This window comes from Plecotus auritus (genome assembly GCF_963455305.1).
Source record: "Plecotus auritus genome assembly, chromosome: X".
In the NCBI taxonomy this organism is placed as follows: domain Eukaryota; kingdom Metazoa; phylum Chordata; class Mammalia; order Chiroptera; family Vespertilionidae; genus Plecotus; species Plecotus auritus.
The window spans coordinates 13,044,190-13,067,319 of NC_137784.1; the positions used below are offsets into that span (position 1 = coordinate 13,044,190).

The 23,130-nt window shown below is 40.1% G+C and overlaps 1 long non-coding RNA gene across 1 annotated transcript in view; it reads right to left on the minus strand.

The window, feature by feature from the left end:
• Window positions 1-372: 372 nt before the first annotated feature.
• LOC308239253 overlaps window positions 373-23,130 on the minus strand; it is a 262,573-nt gene continuing 239,815 nt past the window's right edge. The window contains exon 3 of the long non-coding RNA XR_013959723.1: window positions 373-445. This is a non-coding gene — a long non-coding RNA (uncharacterized lncRNA). The remainder of the gene's footprint in view (window positions 446-23,130) is intronic.

The window sequence follows — 23,130 nt, forward strand, 5'->3', positions numbered from 1 at the left end:
ACAATCAACAAATGCCAAGTTCTGGCGAGGATGTGGAGAAAAGGGAACCCTAGTACATTGCTGGTGGGAATGCAGACTGGTGCTGCCATTATGGAAAACAGTATGGAGTTTCCTCAAAAATTTAAATATGGAACTGCCATTTGACCCAGTGATCCCACTTCTAGGAATATATCCTAAGAAACCTGCGACACCAATCAGAAAGAATGTATGCACCCCTATGTTCATAGCAGCACAATTTACAATAGCTAAGATCTGGAAACAGCCCAAGTGCCCATCAGTAGATGAGTGGATAAAAAGCTGTGGTACATTTACATCATGGAAAACTATGCAGCAATAAAAAAGAAGGATCTCTTACCCTTTGAGACAGCATGGAGGGACCTGGAGAGTATCATGCTAAGCAATTTTGGCCAGTCAGAGAAGGACAAGTATCACTCATATGTGGAACCTAATGAACAAAATAAATGTATGAACAAAATAGATCCATAGACATAGAAGCATGGAACAGACTGAAGAATCTCAAAGGGAAGGCAGGGGTGGGTGGGTGGAAAGAGATCACTCAAGGAACTTGTATCTATATATGCATAACCTATGGACACAGATAATGGGGCGGTGAAGGCCTGGGGTGGGTGACAGGGGCAGGCTGGAAGAGGTCAATGGGGGAAAAGGGGATATATGTAATATTTTCAACAACAAAGATTAAAAAATAAAAATAATAAATAAATAAAATAAAAGTAAAAATGAGGCTATATCTTGTTAGGGATTCAGAGTCAAATTATTATTTATTTTAAAATTTTATTTTATATATATTTTACTTTATTTAAAAAAATTTATCCTTATTGTTGAAAGTATTTTAGATGTCTCCCCTTTCTCTCCCCCATGACTCCCCTCCTCCCCACTCCTAACCCCTCCCCAGTCCTTCACCACGTGGAATATTTGTTCTTTGTCCATGTTATAACACCAGCTGGATAAATAGTCATGTCCATTCATGTCATTTTACTTTAGAATGTTTTAGTAATTACTTTTAAATTTAACTTTGTTTTACAGAATATTTACATGTTTCTAAAGTCATATTTACATGAATACAATTTCAATGCACTTATTCTCTAAACTAATTGAAATTAGTTTGCTAATTTTCATGTTTTTAAAACCAGATGCACTATCATTTCCCTAGGTATCACACTTTTATGAATATTTTATAAAACATCTTTATGAAATAGAATGATTCCATTAAGACAGCCTGTATAACATTGCATAACCTTCTTTTGAGTTACTTTAAAACAAGTCACCTTGTATTCATCCTAGAGAGAAACTGGAATTTCATGGTAATTAGCCTCCTAGTTCCTTTCATTTTGTACATAACCAAAAATATTTTCACAAAATCATTAAATGGAAAACCAACAAGGGAATTTTGCAAATGTAATCCTAATTAAGGTATTTAGATATTTTATTTTATTATTTACATACAGCTGTTTTAAAATGAAAATTTTATGAGGACCTGGCCACTCCTGAGTTGACACTAGAATCTTCCTAGAGACTTCAGCACAGATCAGAAAAGCCACTTAGGCAGACCTGAGGAGCAGCTTCTAAAACATGCCCTAATGTGTTTTTATTTTTGTTATTTATTTATTTAAATCCTCAACTGAGGATATGTTTATTGATTTTAGAGAGGGAGAGGAAGAGAGAGAGAGAGAAAGAGAGAGAGACAGAGAGACCAAGAGAGAGAGAAACATCCATAAGTTATCTCCTATACACGCCCCTGCTGGGAAAGGAACCCTCAACCTTTTGGTGTACAGGATGACGCTACAACCAACTGAGCCACCAGTTTTTAAAAAGCTGAGTTATTTTAAACAGCTGTATATGTAGCTTTCATGTTTTGGAGTTGTGAGAACAAGCAATCCTATCTAATAAAAGAGTAATATGCAAATTGACCATACCTCTGCTACACCCACAAGCCATGCCCACAAGCCACTCCCACAAGCCAATCAGGAGCGAATATGCAAATAAACCCAACCAAGATGGCTGTGGCCACAGAGAGCAGGAGAGAGGCTTGGGTTTCCCCGGCAATGGAGGAAGCCAAGCTTTCCGCCTGCCCTTGCCAGCCCAGGCCTCCACTCCAGGCCGCAAAGTTTCAATTATAGAAGATAAATAAATCCCAACAGAAATGGCGGCAGCCACGGAGCTGGAGAGAGTAGGAGGCTAGGGTTGCCCCTGGCGATGGAGGAAGCCAAGCTTCTGCAGCCCTGGCCTGCTTTGGCCTCCGCTTAAGGCTACAAAGTTTTAATTATAGAAGATAAATAAATCCCAACAGAAATGGCTGCTGCCACGGAGCAAGCAGAAGGCTTGGCTCCGCTCAAGGCTACAAAATTTCAATTGTAGAAGATAAATAAATCCCAGATACCAGGTCCTCCGCTTGGGTTGCCAGGGGCGTGGCCAGCCTGCAAACCACCACAGGCCCCTCGCCCAGTCTGCCCCACGCCCCAAGGGAACCCCCACCCTGGTCCAGGACACCCTTCAGGACAAACCAGCTGGCCCCCACCTGTGCACCAGACCTCTATCCTATCTAATAAAAGAGTAATATGCAGATTGACCATCACTCCAACACACAAGATGGCTGCCCTCATGTGGTCAAATATCCTGCCCCCATATGGACACAAGATGGCCACCACAAGATGGCCAGCAGGGGAGGGCAGTTGGGAGGGACCAGGTCTTCAAGGGAGGGCAGTTGGGGGCAATCAAGCCTGCAGGGAAGGGCAGTTAAGGGTGACCAGGCCAACAGAGGAGGGAAGTTGGGGGTGATTAAGCCTACAGGGGAAGGCAGTTGGGGAGGACCAAGGCCTGCAGGGGAGAGCAGTTGGGGGGTACCAGGCCTGCAGGGGAGGGCAGTTAGGGGTGACCAGGCCTTCAGGGGAGGGCAGTTAAGGGTGACCAGGCCTGCAAGGGAGGGCAGTTAGGGCAAACAGGCTGGCAGGGGAGCAGTTAGGCATCAATCAGGCTGGCAGGGGAGTGGTTAGGGGGGTGATCTGGCTGGCAGGCAGAAGTGGTTAGGGGTAATCAGGAAGGCAGGCAGGTGAGCAGTTGGGAGCCAGCAGTCCTGGATTGTGAGAGGGATGTCCAACTGCCCGTTTAGGCCCGATCCTGGTAGTCGGATATTCCTCTAGGGATCCCAGATTGGAGAGGGTGCAGGCTGGGCTGAGGGACCCCCTGTGCACGAATTTTGTGCACCAGGCCTCTAGTGGATTCATATTTCTTAAAAAAAACTATTTGGGGGGATGGGGATAAACTTACTCAATGATAATTAAACATGAGTTGCTATTATAAGTCTTTTGGATATTTATGACTGAAATAATTCATATTTAATTAGACAATATGACAGTTTAGGTGTAACCAATACTTGTTATTATCATTTTGGATAGTTTTCTGACTATCTTCTTGCCTTCTATCTTTGACTCTTTATCCTTTCTCAAAAGATAAACCTTAACTTTTGAAATAAAAATATATTTGACCTTCCTGATTATTAAAGTAATATATGCTTATTATAGAAAAATAAAAAGTGGTAAACAAAAAGTCTTATAATAATTCCATTAACCAAAGAAAATCATAGTTATATTGATGAATTTCTTTCTATGCTTATTTTACATAGATGACATTAAATTTGTATGTATTAAATTTTACTTTCTTTTTAACATAAGCATATATATATATATATATATATATATGTATATATACATATATATATTGATTTTAGAGTAAGAAGAAGGGAAAGGAAGAGAGAAAAACATCGATATGAGCAACATCAATTGGTTGTCTCCCTTATGAACCCTAACCAGGAACCGAACCCACAACCTGGACATGTGCTCTGACTAGAAATCAAACCTTTTGGTGCATGGGACAATGCTCAAACAACTCAGCCACACTGGCCAGGGCGAAATATAAGCATTTAAAAATATTATTTAAATCTTTGTAAATAATTTATTGGTTGACCCAATTACTGTGATTCATGTGTAAAAAATTTAAAGAAACTTCATTTAAAAATTTTTTTCTTTTTTAAATCCTCATCCAAGGATATTATTATTATTTTTTTTCTTTATTGATTAAGGTATTACATATGTGTCCTTATTTTTGTCCATTGATTTTTTTCAGAGAGTGGAAGGAAAAGACAGAAACATCAATGTGAGAGAAACACATTGATTGGTTGCCTCCTGCACGTGCCCTGACCAGAGCCGGGGCCAGGGAGGAGCCTACAAGTGAGGTATTTGCCCTTTACTGGAATCAAACCTGGGACCCTTTGGTCCACAGTCGGATGCTCTATCCCAGGGGTGAGCAAACTTTTTGACTCGAGGGCCACAATGGGTTCTTAAACTGGACCGGAGGGCCGGAACAAAAGCATGGATGGAGTGTTTGTGTGAACTAATATAAATTCAAAGTAAAGGAGCGGAGGGGAGAGCAAGAGAACCCTCCGCTCATTCGGCTCCGCGGGCCGGATAGAACAGCCGAACAGGCCGGATCCAGCCTGCGGGCCGTAGTTTGCCCATGGCTGCTCTATCCACTAAGCCAAACTGGCCAGGGCTAAAGAAACTTTAAAATGTGATTATAACTTACCAAAGGCAAATTCTGGAAAAGTGCATTTACCTATTATTAGTTTTTGAAGTTGTGAGAAATCCGTACCGATTTTTAAGATTTTTCACATCATGCATTTCATCCATTGTCTTTACACCAGTGGTTCTCATTTGGTCACTGAACCAGAAGTAGCAGCAGCATCTATGAGCTTGTTAGAGATGCAAATTTTGGGGCACCATCCCAGACCTACTGAATTAGAAACTCTGGAGGAAGGACTCAGAGGTCTTTGACTTAACAAGCCCTCCAGGTGATTCTGATGTACACTCCAGTCTGAGAACCATTGCTTTCAACTTTAGAGTAATTCATGAAAAAGAGGTTTTCTTTTATCATTTCATTAAAATATATTAATTAACTAGTTAATTAATCCATCAAAAATTTACTATCTATAACAACATGCACTGTTCTAAGAAATATAGTAGCAAATAGAAACAGTTTCTACCCTTACAGATCTAACACTCTAGTTGTGGGGGGTAAAACATATAGAATGTCAGATAGTGGTAAGAAGTACAATTGAGAAAAACAAAGCAAGAAAAAGGAATAGGGAGTTCTGGGGTTGGTTTACAATTTAAGTGGGCTGATTAGGATAGGCTTTACTGAGAAGGTGATGTGAGGGAGCTATTTGTGCCAAGATGTGGAGGAAAAATATTCCAAACAAAGAGAGCAGTAAGTGGAAAAGCTCGGAGGTGGAACCACACTGACCAGTTTGAGGAGCAGCAAGGAAGTCAGTGTAGCTGAAGGTAAAAAGGGTAATAGGAGATGGTTTCAAAAGTAAGGGAGTTATGGGGGCAGATCTTGCATGTGATTTTTCAAAGTAGGATGCTCAAAACTGAGATGATGGAGGGGTTAGGCAGTGCCCCACTAGGATCTCCTCTGCCAGCTGATACATCCATTCCCTAGCTATTTTGAGTGCTGCCTGCTATCAGCTTCTCAGTTGATCCTTCTGCAGTAAATTTGCTTAGCAGGAAGCACCTTTCTATGGAGATTATTCTCCTCATGCACTAATAGGGGAATCCCATCGCCAATGACTAACTGACTTAAGGCTATAAAAAGCTGGCTCCCTTTCTTTAAGGTGGGGCCAGGTCTGTGGTGCCATTTATGCTTCAGAGCTCCCTGTGGGTCAGGCCAAAACGAGTTTCCAACTGGGACTACATCCTTGCTTAGCTGTTTTACTTCTTTCCTAGCCTGCTCCACTCACTTTCTCATAAGGGCTCTCCCTCTATAAATCCTGTGGAGAACAACCCCTGTCACAGCTTCCGTTTCTAGGAATCCCAACCTAAGACAGTTGGTAGCAGGAGTGGTCCTAGAAACAGACTCTAAAAATAGGATTCTGAAGTTGGACTACTCAGCTGATGAATGGCAGTGAGGACCTCATCATGGTGGAAGGTGGAGTACTGGCAGTCCCCGGCAGGCTGGAGCTGTATAATTGCTAAGTCGGAGAGTGGGAATCTTGGGGACCATCTTAGAATTCTGCCCACCAACTGACTATGTTCCTTAGGAGGAACCTATTTTCCAAGGCAATAAGGAGTGCACTGGCAAAAGAGGTACCCATCACTGAATAGCTTAATGTAGGCCAGAGCTGATAGTAGGAAATGCTGTTAAGACCTGGCTCCCTAGTACCAATAGGGATGATAGGGTCCAAGAATAGTAGAGGCAAGATGGCAATGCTTAACCAACAGAGGCAAACGTGGGCATAATGATTACAATGGCCAGCAAGTTCAGAACGGCAGCCAGGGGACCCTGATTTGCAAGGATCTATGGAGATGGCTAATAGAACATGACATTTTTAGAGGCAACATATACAGGCAGCCACCCTTGGTATTGCTGAACATATATAATCACACAAGAATGGATGATCAGTTGCAAGAGGCTAGAAGGGGTCAATGGGGACAAAGGGGGACATCTGTAATACTTTCAACAAAAAAGACTTAAATTTAAAGTGGACCCCCCAAGAAACACACCTGATGCCTAAAATCCTACCACTGGAGATTAAGTTATGTATGGGAACATAAAAGCACTCACTCTGGCATCTTATTACCTGGTTCAAATCCTGGCTTCTCCACATCTAAGCTCGTGATTTTGGACAAATTGGGCTGAGGTTAACAACATATGGGAAATCACAATTCTATGACTAGTTTCTAGACCCAAGCCAGTTCTTAGACCCAGAATGAATTGACTGAAGACTGCATTTTCATAATGACCACATCATCGCACTATACAGCAGTAATTCTCCAAGTTCTTCCCTAAAAATCGTATGGACATTTCCTTGAGTAATCATGCATGGAGGAAAGGGGAATACTAAGATCTTCCCAGAGACGTTTGATACAGAGTCCTAGTTGACAAAGATACTCCAGGACCTAAGTATCATCATGGCCTCCACATATTTGTATAGGGGTGTATGACACCAGGTAATAAATGGAGTCCTGGCTCACAGTGGGTCCACCTGGGTACATGAATCCAGCCGAAAGTATAAACAGTATGGCTACACATAGCAGTTGGCAACCTTTACATTGGGTCCTTAACCTGAAACTATACTCCACTCCCACTCCCCAGCTAAGATAGCCAATCACAGACAATATTGCATCTTGGGTGGAATAGATCAAACTGTGGGAAAAAGAATCTGAGTCTTTTTAAAAAATCTTTCTGGCAGGTGGGACTGTTTTATTTTGTGAGGAAAGCATGGATAGGGTACCAGTTGCCTTTTTTCTTATTTTTTCCCCTGAGATCCATCTGTTTTGTACTTAGCTACAACAATAAGCGTTCTGCCAATTTTAGGGTTTTTTTTTTTATGGTATGTGAGTATTCTTCTTGCATTTTCATAGACATTTTCATGGGAATCTGGAGGGTCTGTCTTCATGCAGGCCAGATGTCATTTAAAAATATGTGACTTAAATAGCTTTTAAAATAATTTAAATTTATCATTAAATCACATAAAAGAATGAATTCTGGAAGGTAGGTATAAATGGCTATAGAATTATATATTTTTTACATGCCACAAACAAATCTTCAGGGAACTTAATTCACCATAAAATAGTCGCAGTTGAACCCCTTGCACCTGCATTCACCTCAAACTTTTGCAAGACTGTAACAAAATATCTTGGCAGTCTAGTCTAAGAGTTTGTGATTATGTGATAAAGCCAAAAGGTGGGGAATATGTGAATGTTACTTTGCTGTAGCTTTACTCAGACTTCTACTTGTCAGCAGCTTCTGCCTTGAATCATTCTCAGATGGCCTCTTGTCATAGATTGGGGGCAGTCTTTAGGTTTTCACACTTGCTGTGGGCATGACCATGGCAACTAGCCAGTAAGAATTTCTTAAAAATTTACAGGGGAGTCAATACAGTGTATAGATGGTGACCAATCCGGGAAATGTAAGCCTTTGGGAGGTGATGATTTGCCAGAAATAGATCCGTTTAATTCCTGTGTGGACATGTGATAAAATGTTTCCAGTTTGGGTGCCTCCCATAACTCTATTCTTGCCGTTTACTTAGTCACACCACCAAGTTAATGTCACATGCTTATCAGGAGAGATGCTACTGAAAGTGATTATACATATGTATTACCTTGCTAGGGCTGCCATAACAAAGCGCCACAAATTGAGTGGTTTAAAAAACAGAAATTGATTGTCTCACAGTTCTGGAGGCTGGAAGTCTGAGATCAAGGATGTCAGCAGGGCCATGCTTCCTTTGAAAGCACGGGTTTCTAGGGTTTCTCTCCCAGCTTCTGATAGTCCTTTGCCTTGTGGCAGTATACCTCCAATTTTTATATGGTGTTCTCCCTGTGTGTGTCTGTGCTCAAATTCTCCCCTTTATACTAGCAAAGACAGTATTCATATTGAATTAGAGACCCATTCTACTTCAGTATGACTTCATCTTAACTAATTACATATATAACAAATTTATTTCAAAATAAGGTTACAGTTTGTGGTACTGGGGTTTAGGACATTGACATGAATTTTGGGGGGAACACAATTCAACTTGTAGCAGACTCTTCCTTTATATTCAGACCAGTGGTTCTCAATTTTTCTTGTACATTAGGACCTATTGGGGAGTTTTAAAACTTCTGATGCCAAGATTACACCCCAGGCCAAACACATCAGAGTATACAGTATATGGGACTCAGGCATCAGCACTTTTTAAAGCTCTCCAGGTGACTTCAATGTGCAGTCATTGTGAAGAACCACTCTATTTGAGCGTCCCTCACTAAGAAGAACAGAAATTCACCCAATTCTACAAATAACATGTTAAGAAAATAAAAGTACAGTAACATATGCAAAACTTTCTCCTTGTTATTAGTAGAAGTAAGATTAATTTTAGAACCAGGACAAAACTTTTTGGAAAAGTGGGATTGCAAGTGATTTTTTTTTTCCTTTTTAATTGTTTCTACAATTAACATGGAGTTCTTGTACAAAAATCCACCAATCAAACTTTTTTCAAAATAAAAAACACATCGCCCTGGCTAGTGTGGCTCAGTTGGTTGGAGTGTCAAACTGGGCACTGGAAGGTCATGGGTTTGATTCCCAGTCAGGGCACATACCTAGGTTGCGGGTTCAATCCCTAGCTGGGGGGCATGTGGGAGGCAGCTTATAAATGTTTCTCTCTCATAAGGTGTTTTTTTCTCTCTCTCTTCCTTCCTCCCTTTCTAAGATCAATAAAACATAAAAACATATCCATTTTTCTTATTTTTAACTATCATGTACATACATACAAATAAGCATTCCTGCTGGATTTAGTGTCATAAAGGGACCTTGATAAACTCTTGGCCCTACCATCTAATTATTGATCAGTCAAAGAACTATAGGTGACTCTTTTGAAAAAAAAAAGATCATTTATGATAGCAGTTAGCCAATATTTAACTGATTTATATGTAACAAATTATATTGCAAATCAGCCCTGATACCTAGGCATACATTTCAAAACCTGTTTGTAGTGAAGATTATAGGAAATCATATTGCTCAATCTTAAGCATTCTAAGGTTCTCTGTCCAAAATGGTTTAGAATTTTTTTTTTAAATATATTTTATTGATATTTCACAGAGAGGAAGGGAGAGGGATAGAGAGCTAGAAACATTGATGAGAGAGAAACATCGATCAGCTGCCTCCTGCACACCTCCCACTGAGGATGTGCCCGCAACCAAGGTACATGCCCTTGACCGGAATCGAACCCGGGACCTTTCAGTCCGCAGGCCGACGCTCTATCCACTGAGCCAAACCGGTTTTGGCTAGAATTTTTTTAAAGCCAGAATAGAATTTCATCACATGCTTTAAATATTTTCTGGATTAATTTATTGTGGTCTAGAATTGCTGATCTTTTTGTCTCCTCTCTGTGAGTTAGTGGTGACCCAATATTATTTCTAAAGAAGAATGCTGGCCCTAACCATTAGGAGTCCCTTGGCCTATTCAACTCTTCAACTTTCATAAGATGTTAATCCCTACTATCCACCCATGTGACTGTTAAAGCATATTGTTTTACACTCAACTGACAACATAGGATATACTAACACCAAGAACTCATCTGGAAGAAGAATCTCAAGCTTGCTGTCATTTAATACTTATCTAACACCTTGTTGGAATTTTAGCAATTCATTTTTTAAAAATAATTGCACACATGTGGAATGGTATATGTTCAAGTTTATGCATTATAGCATTTTTTTTATAAATCTGCCTAAGATTGCTTTTGCATGTGGATATACAATTGTTCCAGGAAAAGAATAGCTTCTATACCTTTGTCAAAATCAGTTATCCATAGGAAAAGGAAACCCTAGTACACTGTTGGAATTGTAAACTAGTGCAGCCACTATGGAAAACAGTACGGAAATTCCTCAAAAAAATTAAAAATAGAGCTCCCATATGATCAAGCAATTCCACTTCTGGGTATTTATCTGAATAAAAAAATTAATTAAAAAATATATGCACCCCTATGTTCATTGCAGCATTATTTACAATTGTGAAGCTATGGAAGCAACCTAAGTGATCATAATCTTGATTGTGGTCGGTTTTGTGAGTGTATACACATGCTATAAGTTATCAAATTGCACACTTCAAATGTGTAGTCTGTTGTTCCTTTTTATAGGTACAATATAATCATACCTCAATAAACTGTAAAACCAAAACTATTGGAAATAATCCAATGGTATATTGATGGGGGACTAGTTACATAAATTATGGCACATTAATACAGTGGAATATTTCATAGCTGTACAAAGAATGAAGAAAAATCTCTTAAATGCAATATAGAATGTGCACCAAGATATAGTGTTAGGTAAAAAAAGCAAAGTGTAGAACAGTGTAAAATGTGTACATGTTTTGTAAAAGAGGAAGATAAGAGCCCTAGCCTATTTGGCTCTGTGGTGGGAGTGTTGGCCCACAGACCTAAGGGTCGTGGGTTCGATTCCTGTCAAAGGCATGTACTTTGTTGCAGGCTCAATCCCTGGCCTTGGTCGGGGCGCATGTGGGAGGCAACCAATCAATGTGTCTCTCTCACATAGATGTTTCTCTCTCTGTGTGTCTCCCAGTCCCTTTCACTCTCTCTAAAAATCAATGGAAAAATACCCTCAGAGGAGGATTAACAGAAAACAAACAACAAAGCCCTAGTTGGTTGGCTCAGTGGATAGAGCATTGGCCTATGGACTGAAAGGTCCCAGGTTTGATTCCAGTCAAGGACACATGACCCAGTTGTGGGCTCGATCCCCAGTAGGGGGCATGCAGGAGGCAGCTGATCCATGATTCTCTCTCAACATTGATGTGTCTATATCTTTCTTCCTCCTCCTTACCTCTCTGAAATCAATAAAAAATAAAAATAAAAAAACAAACAAAACAAAAAAAGAGGAGGATAAGAATATGCATTCATATTTGGTGATATAAAGAAAAGAAAACGCTGGATGAATCTGCAAGGAACTAGGGGTACTGGTTTCCTGGATAGGAATGTATGTTTTGAAAACTGGGAGAGTGGAGGAATGGAATAGACTCACACCATAAGCCCTTTATGGATTGCTTTATAAAACAAAAAAAAAATTTCCTGAATTAATTCTAGACTCACAGTGTTGCAAAAATGTGGAGTCCCATGACCCCTTCACCTAGCTTCCCCCAATGGTGACATTTTATATGACTGTAGCATAATATCAAACCCAGGAAACAGACATTGATACATTACTGTTAACTAGACTACTGACCTCATTCAGTTTTCATCAATTTTACATAAACTCATTTGTGTGTGTGTAGTTTTGTGCAATTTTACCTCATGTATAGACTGATGTACTTACAGTCATAATCAAGGTACAGAATTGTCTTATCACCACCAAGGAACCCCTTTGTGCAGACCCTTTATATTTATACTAGAGGCCCGGTGCATGGATTCCTGCACTGTTGGGGTCCCTCAGCCTGGCCTCTTGCAATCTGGGACCCCTCAAGGGATGTTGGACTGCCAGTTTCGGCCAGATCCCCACCTATCGGTCCGAAATTGGCAGTCCGACATCCCCCAGGGATATAGTAGTGCGCAAAGTGGCAGGCAGCCGGGGAAGAGCCAGAGCCCAGGCCGGGCGCCACTCCCACTCATCACCCCGGGCCCCGCTGTGGCGTCGCCACTTACCACTCAGTAGCGCTGCTGCAGAGGCAGGAGAGGCTCCCACCACTGCAGCAGTGCTTGCCAGCCTTGAGCCCAGCGTCTGGCGCCCGTTGGTCAGCTGAGCGGTGCTCCAGCTGTAGGAACTCACTGACCACCAGGGGGCAGCTCCTGCATTGAGCATCTGCCCCCTAGTTGTCAGTGCGCGTCATAGTGACCAATCGACGGGTCGTTAGACTGGCCCATAAGACTGTATTACCTATTTTAAAAACCAAATTAAAAAATGTGTGGAGAGAAGCAAGCAAGATTTATAGAAGATATTTGTGACTTGGAAAAGTCCTACATTATATGTTGAAGGGCAGGAGGTGGAAGTGGGGAGTTTTTGGACCATTTGGTAAATAATAATTCTTCATTTATTTGGTAAAATATAGTCTTAACTAGAAGCCCGATGCATGAAGATTCGTGCCAGAATGGGCTTTCCTTTCCCTGGCTGCTGGCACCGCCTTTCCACTCCAGCCCAGCCCCTTTCCACTAAGGCCCCAGAGCCGCCTCTTTCTGCTCCAGCCACGCCTTCCCATGCTGCCCAGAGGCCCTGAGAGACCGGGGGTGGGGCAGAACGCCCGCGTTGTCGCCATGGTGACGACGCAAGTGTCCCACCCCACCACCCCGTCACTCAGCGCCTGTGTATGCAAATTAACCGCCATCTTTGTTGGGTTAATTTGCATATCACTCCTGATTGGCTGGTGGCGTAGCGGAGGTGTGGTCAATTTACATGTTTGTCTATTATTAGGTAAGATTACCCCCAGGAGACCACTGGACTGCAAAATTTAGGCCTTTCTATTTTCAAGTGGATTTATACAAATTACAACAAGGGCAGATTAGATTATTGTGTGTAGATGTGTACAAAACAGAAAGTAAGCCTGATTTTGGAGATGAACCTGATAATTCTAGTGCAGCTGTTGGCAAACTACAGCCTGCAGGCCGGATCCGGCTGTTCTATCCAGTTCTCTTGCTCTCCCCTCCACTCCTTTACTTTGAATTTATATTAGTTCACACAAACACTCCATCCATGCTTTTGTTCCGGCCCTCTGGTCCAGTTTAAGAACCCATTGTGGCCCTCGAGTCAAAAAGTTTGCCCACCTCTGTGACTCCCCTGGGAGATTGCCCATTGACAAGCCTGCCTTTGTCACTTCTCCTAAGGTAGCATATTTCTTCAGGGTGAGTACTTTTCAAACAGTTTATTTGAGGGAAAGACTAGTTGGCTGTGAATCCAGTGTGGTTAATATCTGATTTTCCCTTACTATTATTTTGATCAGAAAATATAGACTTGATTGAAAAACTCTTTTATATTTGTCCTTTGGCATTCTCAATCTTTCTTTCACTATCTTAGACAAAAAAGCAATTAATTAGATTAGGTCTCATTTTTTGGCTAAGAAATTTCCTAAAATAATGGCATGAGTGACAGGCCTACAAACTTCTTAAATGCTTAAAACTTTATAAGGTATATAAATGTCTAATCACCTGAAACTAATATAATACTGTATGTCAACTATAATTAAAAATAAAACTGGGCCTGAGCCTAGTAAGAGCTCAACAAATAATAATTGGAGGGTTGTAGAAGCTGCTGCTTTGTGAGAACCCAAGGAGAAACTTCTCATCTTTGTGATCCAGAACAACTCTTCATTCCCCTGAGCCTCCTAGTCTATTTTTATCTCATGGACACTAGGCAGGAAGCTTAACTGATTGTATTTCTTCTCTGTGTCTATTTCTCGATAATTGAGAGTTTAATTTATGGCCCACCTCTCACCATAGTATTTTGTGTACTAAGCTCATTCTTAGATTCAACCTTTCTTTCTCAACTTCATTTTCCCTATGGATATATTTTCTTGAAATTCTTTACTTTCTGACATAAGGGGGTATAAAGAAATGAGGCACATTAAGACATTAATAAAGAGAGACTATGGGTTTTCACCTCAGCATAGGGGTGTATTTAGAAGGAGTCCACAGAATTTACTATAGGTTCTATCACAGGTCTTAATGTGTCAGGAAGGGACAGTTGGGTAAACATATTAAGAGATATTTTTTAAAAGGTGAAAACATCACTCTCATACATATATAAAATGGAGGTGTTAAAATAAAATAAAGGTGTTAAGCTTAACTCATTAATTAAATTAGAGAAAATAAAGAAGTCCAAGGAGAAGTCATAAAAGTACAAATTTATATTGAGTACAGGAATGCTGAAACAAATTTGAAAAGTTTGCAAAGTTGGCTTTTGTGGTTTTTTTTTTTTTTTTTTTTTTTTTTTTGGTGGGGTGGCAGCACTTGTCCCACTACTCAGACAAAATTCATTGGCATGCCTATGAATGTCTATAGAAAACATAAGTTTGCATTTCTACCAGTTATCCACACTTGGGGACTTGTAGACTAACTCCAAAGAATCAGGATCAGATAACCTGGAAGAGTGTGCAATTTATTTCCAGAATAAAATCCTAGCCACAGCCTGTTTTTTTGCATGGCTGTGAGTTTAAAATGGTTAAAAAAATCAAAAGCAGAATGATAGTTTGTGGTATGTGAAAATTTTATAAAATTCAAATTTCAGTATCTAAACAAAGCTTTATTAGAACACACTTCATTTGTGTATTGTCTGTGGCAGCTTTAACACTACGAAGACAGCGTTGAATAGTTGCCACAGAGACCTTATGCCCTGCAAAGCTGGAAATATTTGCTATTTGGCTCTTATAGAAAATGTTTTCTCATCCTGCTCTAGACAATGAATAGTTTTCTGTTAAAGCACATTTCCCCCTACAAAGTATAAAAATACTATTATCTCTAACCTTCTCCCTCTGTTCCTCCTCCTCTCCTTTCTTCTCTTCCTTCAACAAACATTTATGGAGTACCTACTGTGTGGCAATATGTTGATACAAATATGGCATACAAAAGGGAAAGAACACACCACTTCTGTGCTAATGCAGTCCTGTAGTCCATGGGAAGAGAAATATTAATAAAATATTCACATACAAATGTGTAATTATGGATTTTGAAGTTCCCAGAAGGAAGGAATAGGGTGTTATGATAATACATATGAGAGATCCAGCCTTTGTCGGGTTGGGGGTTGGGGGTGGGTAAAGGTAGAGAAAGCTTACCCAAACAACTGAGGATTAATCTGACTGATTACTGTGTCTGTCTGGCCACGAGGAGTATGTGGGAAAGTGAGATAAGAGATGAGGCCATATTGAGTTTGAGTCTTTACCTTGAGGACAATAGGTGGCCAATTAAGGAATTTTAGCAAGAGTGGTGGTGTCAGTTGGACCTACAGATCAGACAATAGATAAAAGGGAGGGAGGAGTTGACACAGTGTATGCCTTGGGAGGTTACTATAATAGTCTAAGCAAGGTCAGAATTTTTGCTTTACAAATCAAGACTAGGTTTGCTTTCAGGACTGCAATGAGAAACTATGCTCAAAACAGTGTCATTGGATTATGAGAGTCTGTAGACCTAGCTTGCAGAGATTTCTTCCACAGGTCTTACTGGAAATCCATAGCGTGGTTTGTTGAATAATAATTCACCTAAAGACACCTTTTCTTTAGAGTTGCAAAGATCTATGGCTTCCTGTACACCCCCCCACCACCACTACCCTTGAGAGCCAAGGGACTAACTTGTGCTTTTCAGATCATTATCTCATTCCACCTGGGAGACATGCTTGAAACAAATGTGAAGCTTATGACTTCTTTTTCTGCATGACTGGAAACTTTCTGTAGTTTTTTTTTTTTTTAATGCTTTACAATTTCCTACTAATGGTTCTCCAGGCTGCAGGGGATTCTTTATTTTGTTAACATTATTACCTGCCAGGATCTTATATCTTTTAAACCCTGGTCTTTGCCTTCTAGGCTGGATCTGAGTCTATAAAAACTGATATGGCTAATCAGATTTCCACAAGACTCCCAAACACTGTTTCCTCTTTCTCAGGGCCTCTCCTGGTTCAGGAGAAAAGTGGTAGGTTTCACATTTGCATTATTTGCATTTCAGATTGGCGTAGAAATTTTAATCTTTCCTTAACAAGGCCTGCAATGTGGAGCCAGGTACACTCTTAGATTAGTAAAGGCCCCTAGGTATGTTTAGGTGATTCATATCGGTCTTAGAGTAACCAACCACCCTGTTTTGTCCATGACTGAGAGTTGTCCTAGGATAGGGGACTTTCAGTGCTAAAACCAGGACAGTTGGTCCCCCTATTCCTTTTTATCATATAATCACTTAGATTATATGATAAAAAGTATATAAGGTTATATATATTTGAGAGAAAACCAAACCAAGGCTCAGAGAGGGTGACTTATTCAAGGTCACACAGAGCATTCTAGGTAGAGCAAATAGGACACAATTTTTGGCTCTATTGAGGAGGCATGAAAAGATAATATGCAGGGACACAGGTTCATATCATACCCATGTGTCTGCTTAACAAAAAGCACTTTAATTTTTATTGTAAATTTAATAAACATACTTATGATGCCACGATGCCAATATTTCACCGAGAAAGAGAGAAAGAGAGAGAGAGAGAGAGAGAGAGAGAGAGAGAGAGAGAATGACATATCCTGAAAAACAGCCCTGCTCCTTATCCTACATATCCTGTCAGCAGCTTTCAGAATTGACTACCCATCAGAAATACCTGGGGAGCTTTTAAAACACAGGGGTGCCTAGGTCCCATTCCCAAAGACTGCTTTAATTAGTTTGGAGTGGGGCCTGGATAGCTGCAAGATTGAGAACCTCCCCAGGTAATTCAAATACACAGCCAGGATTGATAATCACTGTTCTAGACCAGTGTTTCTTAAACATCCATGAACATATAAATCACCTGGGGATTTTTATAAAATGAAGATTTTGATTTAGCAGGTCTGGGGTGGAGTTAAAAAGCTCCCCAGAGATGATCATGCTAATATAAACTGTTTGCATTATTGTGTTGCTATAAAAAGAGTTTGAATTCATAGTCATTGCCAAGTAAAATATATTTAAATAGATGCATTCAAACTGATGGGTCTGTCCTTTGTGGCCCCTAACCTTGATTTTTAAACTATTCTGCCTTCAAGTTATCACTGGTAGCTCCAATGTGGTGTCCATCGTTTCTTGGATTCTTGTGTATTTGGAGTTCATTCTGCCTTTGCTCCTTGTGAAATCCATGTGGAATTGCACACACTGCTGTGATTCACCAGGCCGCCCCCTGTTTGACTATTTCAGAGTTGGCCTTTTCCTCTTGGATAACACTGAGCTACTGAAGATCATGGAATGAATGTGTTAACTATCCTATTATTGGGATCTAGAGTACAAGAATTTGTGTACTTAACCTATAAGGAGGGCTCCCCCAAAGACCAAATTTGGTGGCATATTCAGTTCTGTAGACATCTTTCCCTGTTCCTGGTTCCACAGAAAACTTGGCTGTCACTTACTCCTTTATGGGGTCTTTTAGACTAAAGCCATTGGAGGTGATTCAGAGCAGTGCTTTTCATTTTCACCCCTCAGCTCCATTTGGGTAATGGGGTGTAATTCTGAATAACTCTAAATAGAGAAGGAGTGAGTGAGACTGCAATATAATGGACATGCAGCTCAGACATTTGGGAGCCCCTCAACTCTGACTGCTAAGAATGAAACAAAGAAATTAAACTAATTAACGTTTAATCATCATTAAACTAAGTAAGATCATTACCATGTTGTTTTTTTGTTTGTTTGTTTTTTGCTTAGGCTCTCATTTGTAGTGTTCAATATATTAGGCACAGAAGATTTGCTAACTTGCCCACCAATATATCTCTATAATGCTATTTCTTTGTGGCATCATCCTGCCTCATCATACTCTTTGCTTTCTATGCGAGACAAAGCCCATCTTTCTCAAATATTTCTTTTAAAAAATAACAGTGCCCCTGGATAACTTTAATATTAGCTCCAGTTCCTGCCAGCCATTTCCAGGAAGCACCCATACCAGTGACAGCCCTCCACAGCATCTATTTTCCCCTTGGCTGATTCATAGCCAGATGTATATCTTCAGCTGACATTCAATAACACCATAATGTTCTTATGAGTAGGAGGAGTAGGTGACTGCTTCTGGAAACATGACTCAGGGGACTGGGGAAACCCTCCTTTTACCAAAATGCTTTCTGTCTGATGCCTAAAATTCTTGCTAGAGAGCCCTCTTCTTTTGGTCAAAGTTCTAGTTCTTGTTAAATGCTCTGAGAGGGGGTACCACTCTAGACCAGAGCTTCTCACACTTTAACATGATTATGAATCATCTGGGACGTCTTGTTAAACTTCAGATTTGGTTTCAGTAGGTCTAAGGTGAAGCCCATGAGTCTATGTTTTAGTAAGCTTCCAGGTGGGGTCAAAGTTGCTGGTGGGTAGACTACACTTTGAGTGGCAAGGTGGCATCAATGATTCTCAAACTTGGCTGCATATTAGAAACTATTGGAAAGTTTTTGCCAATCTAGAAGTCTAGACTGTGCCCCAAACCAATTAAATAAGACTCTCTGGAGGTAGGACCAGACATAAGTATTTTTTAAAGCTTCCCAGGCAATTCCAATGTGCAGACACATTTGAGAACAAGTGCTTCAAATGAGTGGTTCTCAATCCTAGCTGCTGATTAGAATTATCAAGGGAGCTTTTTAAAAAATACCGATGACTGGATATGCCTGAGATCAATTAAATCTGAATCTCAAATGGTAGGATTCAGTCATTAGTGCTTTTAAAAAGCAGCCTAAATTATTCAAATGAGTGGTGAGGTTTGAGAACCAATGCTTTGTAACTTCATGTAGATAAAATCTCCTATAGGCAAGATTGTGGGGGAGGGGAGAAAGAGTCAAGAGGTGGAAAGCTCAGAAAACTGGGGCCACACAAAGGGCAGGAATGTGAAGAAAGCTTTAAGATGAGCATTTTGTACACTGTATAACTTTGCCCAGGGCTACTATAGAGGGTGTTGGCATTGGAGGATTTGGGAAGGTCTGAGTATGGCCTTGTCTTGTTAGCTATTTGGTTTCAGCAGTGGGCAGGGTATGTTGTAAAAGGAGAACCTACTAAATTTTAAAATTGTTATCTGAATTAGATGCTTTAGTGAGGGTGACCAATGAAACCAATTTACCCAGAACTGTCCTGGATTTAGCACTGAAAGTACTGTGTCCTGAGAAACTCCTCATACTTGGGCAAACCGAGATAGTTGGTCACCCTTTGTGGCTGTGACCTAGTATGGGAACCCTAATCAGAGTACACCGGATGTTCAAGGCCATTTGCCACACGCATGTGCAAAGGAAATGACATAGCAGTTTTACTTTACACACTGCTCAGGCATACCTTTCTGTGACCTTATACTGATGTCACTATTTGGCAAGAAGCTTCTTTTGTCTAAGTTGGTATAGAGATGTGTTGCTGACCAGCTGGTGCAAAGCTGCTTTGTAGAGCTACTTTGAAGAACTGTTTTGTCTGACAGCTCCTTGCTAGCGATGGCTACTTGTTCTGCAGTAAAGTCTCTCCTATATGCCTACAACTGCTCATATCTTCATCCAATACCTGGCATCCATAGAGGTCCAGTTCCTGGCAGGGGAACTGAGGCCCAACACCTAGATTTTAGAGTGTGGCCACCACAGAGGAGTGGATGTTTCTTTCTAGCTAGTCAGTTGGAAGAAAATTGACCTCCTTGAGTTCTTAAGTGTTTTTTTGTTCTTTGTTAATGATGAGGGCCAGGCACTGTGAAGATGGTAGGGAATTTGGAGAAACCTGATCCTGGATACACAATTGAGGACAACCAAATAGTTGATTTTCATTCTTTTAAGTTATTTTTTTAAAAGACTTGTGGTGCCAACACACAGATATCACTGTTTGGTTGCCACAGCATTAACAGACATAGGCATGGGGGCCAAATAGATTGTGAGGAGATGAGAAAAAGATCATGGTCTGTGCTCATGAGCTCCAGTCTGACAGATGAATGTAACCTACTCAGAGAATATTTTCAAAGTACGTGGATTGAATGCAGATTATTGCCATGCAAAATGAATATTCAAATATTAATAGGACATGGAGTCATAAGTAAAATGCCACATCAAAGGAGGATGGGGTTAATTGGGAAAGACCTTTTTGAAGACATGAATGTCACTTTATGAAATGAAGATAATGTCACATTTCTAAAACACAAAAGAAGGCCCAAACACCAAAACTAAAACCAAAACAACTAAAAGTTCTCATTACAGGAAGGAGACAAAAACTGGATGATTCAATGTCCACGTTCTAGTTTATAGACTTCAGAATATAATTTCTGAGGCAACTCACCCTCAGCACATTTGAAGCCTGGCTGGCTTTGAAGTTACTTCAGTTTGTATGATCAGGCTTCTGGTAGTTGGTTTCCTTGACTTAGAAGCCATCAGGAATTTCTTACCAGTGTTGGGACTTTGGGATAGACTCCAGAGTAGTGTTTCTAACATTTAAGTGTGGGTCAGAATCATCTGGAAGACTTGTTAAAGAGTGGCTGAGCCTTACCCCCACAGATTTTGATTCAATAGGTCTGGGATGGGGCTGGAGAATCTTCATTCCAGATGATGCTGATGATGTTGGTCCAGAGATCACACACTTTGAGGAAGAATGGACTAGAAGAGCATTGTCCTTGAGCAGTTTTATAGATACAATAATGCGGCTCTTTCTAGAACAGACCTTGCCATTTAAACAACTAAAACCTAAGGATGTAAAAAGGATAAAAGTCGAAAGTCAAGAAAGCTAGATGACAGATGGGAAAACAAACTGAAAGCATCCTTATTTTTGTTTGTGCCTAGAACTACTGCTATCCACTAAAAACATAGTGTTTCAGGATCTTATGTATGTGCAGTTAAAGTGACTTCTACCATTGTGGTTTAAAAGTAAGGGACATCCTCCTGATTCAAATGATGAAATAAATCTTGTTTTCTCATGAGTGATAACATGGTCACCAAATTCTATTCTGAATATATATATGAGAATATGTCATAAGTCCATCCTCTTCCTTGAGAGGGTCATCTTATTGGATAATGATTGGGACCAATGAATTTCTTAGCAGTCTAATGATGCCAATGAGGTAATTTAATCAGTTGCTCAGGAAACACTGCAAGACTCATTTCAATTAAAACAGTGTATTTTGAATTAATACAAGATACAAAGCTCTGTTTAGTCTCTTGGGCTAGCTCAACTATAATACCCAAAGTAAATGCTTCTAACTCCTGCAGGAGAAATGTAAGGTAGTAGACTTTTTGGTCACTGATCCCCCATTCATTTTCTCATTTCTTTCCAATGGCATTCCAATTTTGTTCAGGTATCTGCAAACCATTTATTTGGGAGGTGATCTCTGTTAGAGAGTGGAGAAATGAGGCAGAGAAGGGAAAGAGGCCAATCAAGGAAACATTATCAAGTGAGTAAGCACTATGGAGCTCAGTCCTGCTGTGGAAGTGTGATGATGTTAGTGGGCATGCTGTTGGGAGACAATTCTCCATGATGTTTCTACATATATTGTGACAGATTTTGTTAAGTCCTATCTTTTCAAGGATGTTTGCATAGCAAACACCCTTGGAATATAGAAATAATATTCCCATCCAAGGGCAGAGGACAGATGTTTCCTGACCCGGATAATAAAGATAATGTCTTTCTCTGGGACAAAGGTTAGGTAGGTTTGCCCAACAGCCCTTATAAGATTAGCGGTTTCTAAACTTGGGGTCCTTCAGCTATGACATAGACCCACTGTGTGCATACCGTCCACCTGGACCACTTCACATGACCCCCATGGGATTTGCATGTGAAAGGAAACCAATGAGAACATGAGGCTCATGCTGCCTGCTGTGCAGTAATGAAGTCTTTGGTCTCAGATCCAGAATTCTTATCTTCAGCCAGCATCCATGAAACTGTGGCAGGTTAAACTGCTAGTTTGCAGGAGGGGTAAAATCTCCAAAAATTCACAGTCATTGACAGATGTCTCAGACTAATCTCTCCTGAGCTATGATATAACTGGGGTATATAACAACTCTCAGTCATTGGTTGAAGGCTGATCCCTTGGAGGCATCAAATCTCCAACATCTCTGGCTTTTTGCATAAACAAACTGAGTGACCTTCTGCAACTTTGGAGAAAGACCCCAAAGAGATGTAGATGTTGCCATTTAGAATTGGCTGTTGCACACCACAGTGGTAAGGCCTGGAGGATATAGGTAAGGCACAAAAAGGGTCTGCTATACCTCCTCTGGGTCCACATACTTCAACTTAGAAACTGTCAGGGCAGTACAAGAGGGATAAATTACAAGATAAAGTCATAAGAGATAAGGGGCACCAGATCATGAAAGATTTTTGGAACCATTCATGTTCATTTGAGTGCAATGGGGAGCCATTGATTTTTAAAAGTAGGGTAGCTACTATATTGTATGTTAACTGTAATTGAAAAAATAGTTAATTAGCGTACCTACTATTTGTTGAGCTTCTACTATGTATTAGGCATTGTGCCAGAGACTTTAAATATATTAACATAAATATTAATTTTCACACCATTATTTTCATATAAGAAAAAAAGTTTAAGATAATTTAAGAAATTTGCTCAAAATTAAATATTAATATTAACTTTTCCATTTATTCAATAAGTGAATGTGCCAGCCTTCAAGCCCAGTTGTGTTTGGTCTGAAGCCAATGGTCCTTTCACTATGCCATAGCTACCTCTTTTCTTTAAACATTCTACACATATGAAGAAGTAAGATACAATTTGCCTAATGTGAGATGATACATCTTAGAATTTGTGAGTTTTCATTTTATTTTGGAACAAGAGAAAGCTTCATTAAGCTGGTATGCATAATGTGACTATGAAATAACATTTATTCTTTATTTAATATAAACATCATTAAGCTAAAGCCAAAACCAATTTGTAGTTCATCAATAAGTTCCCTTCATTCAAGTTCTAATATTCAACTATTACATTTTTGAGAGTCATTCCAATC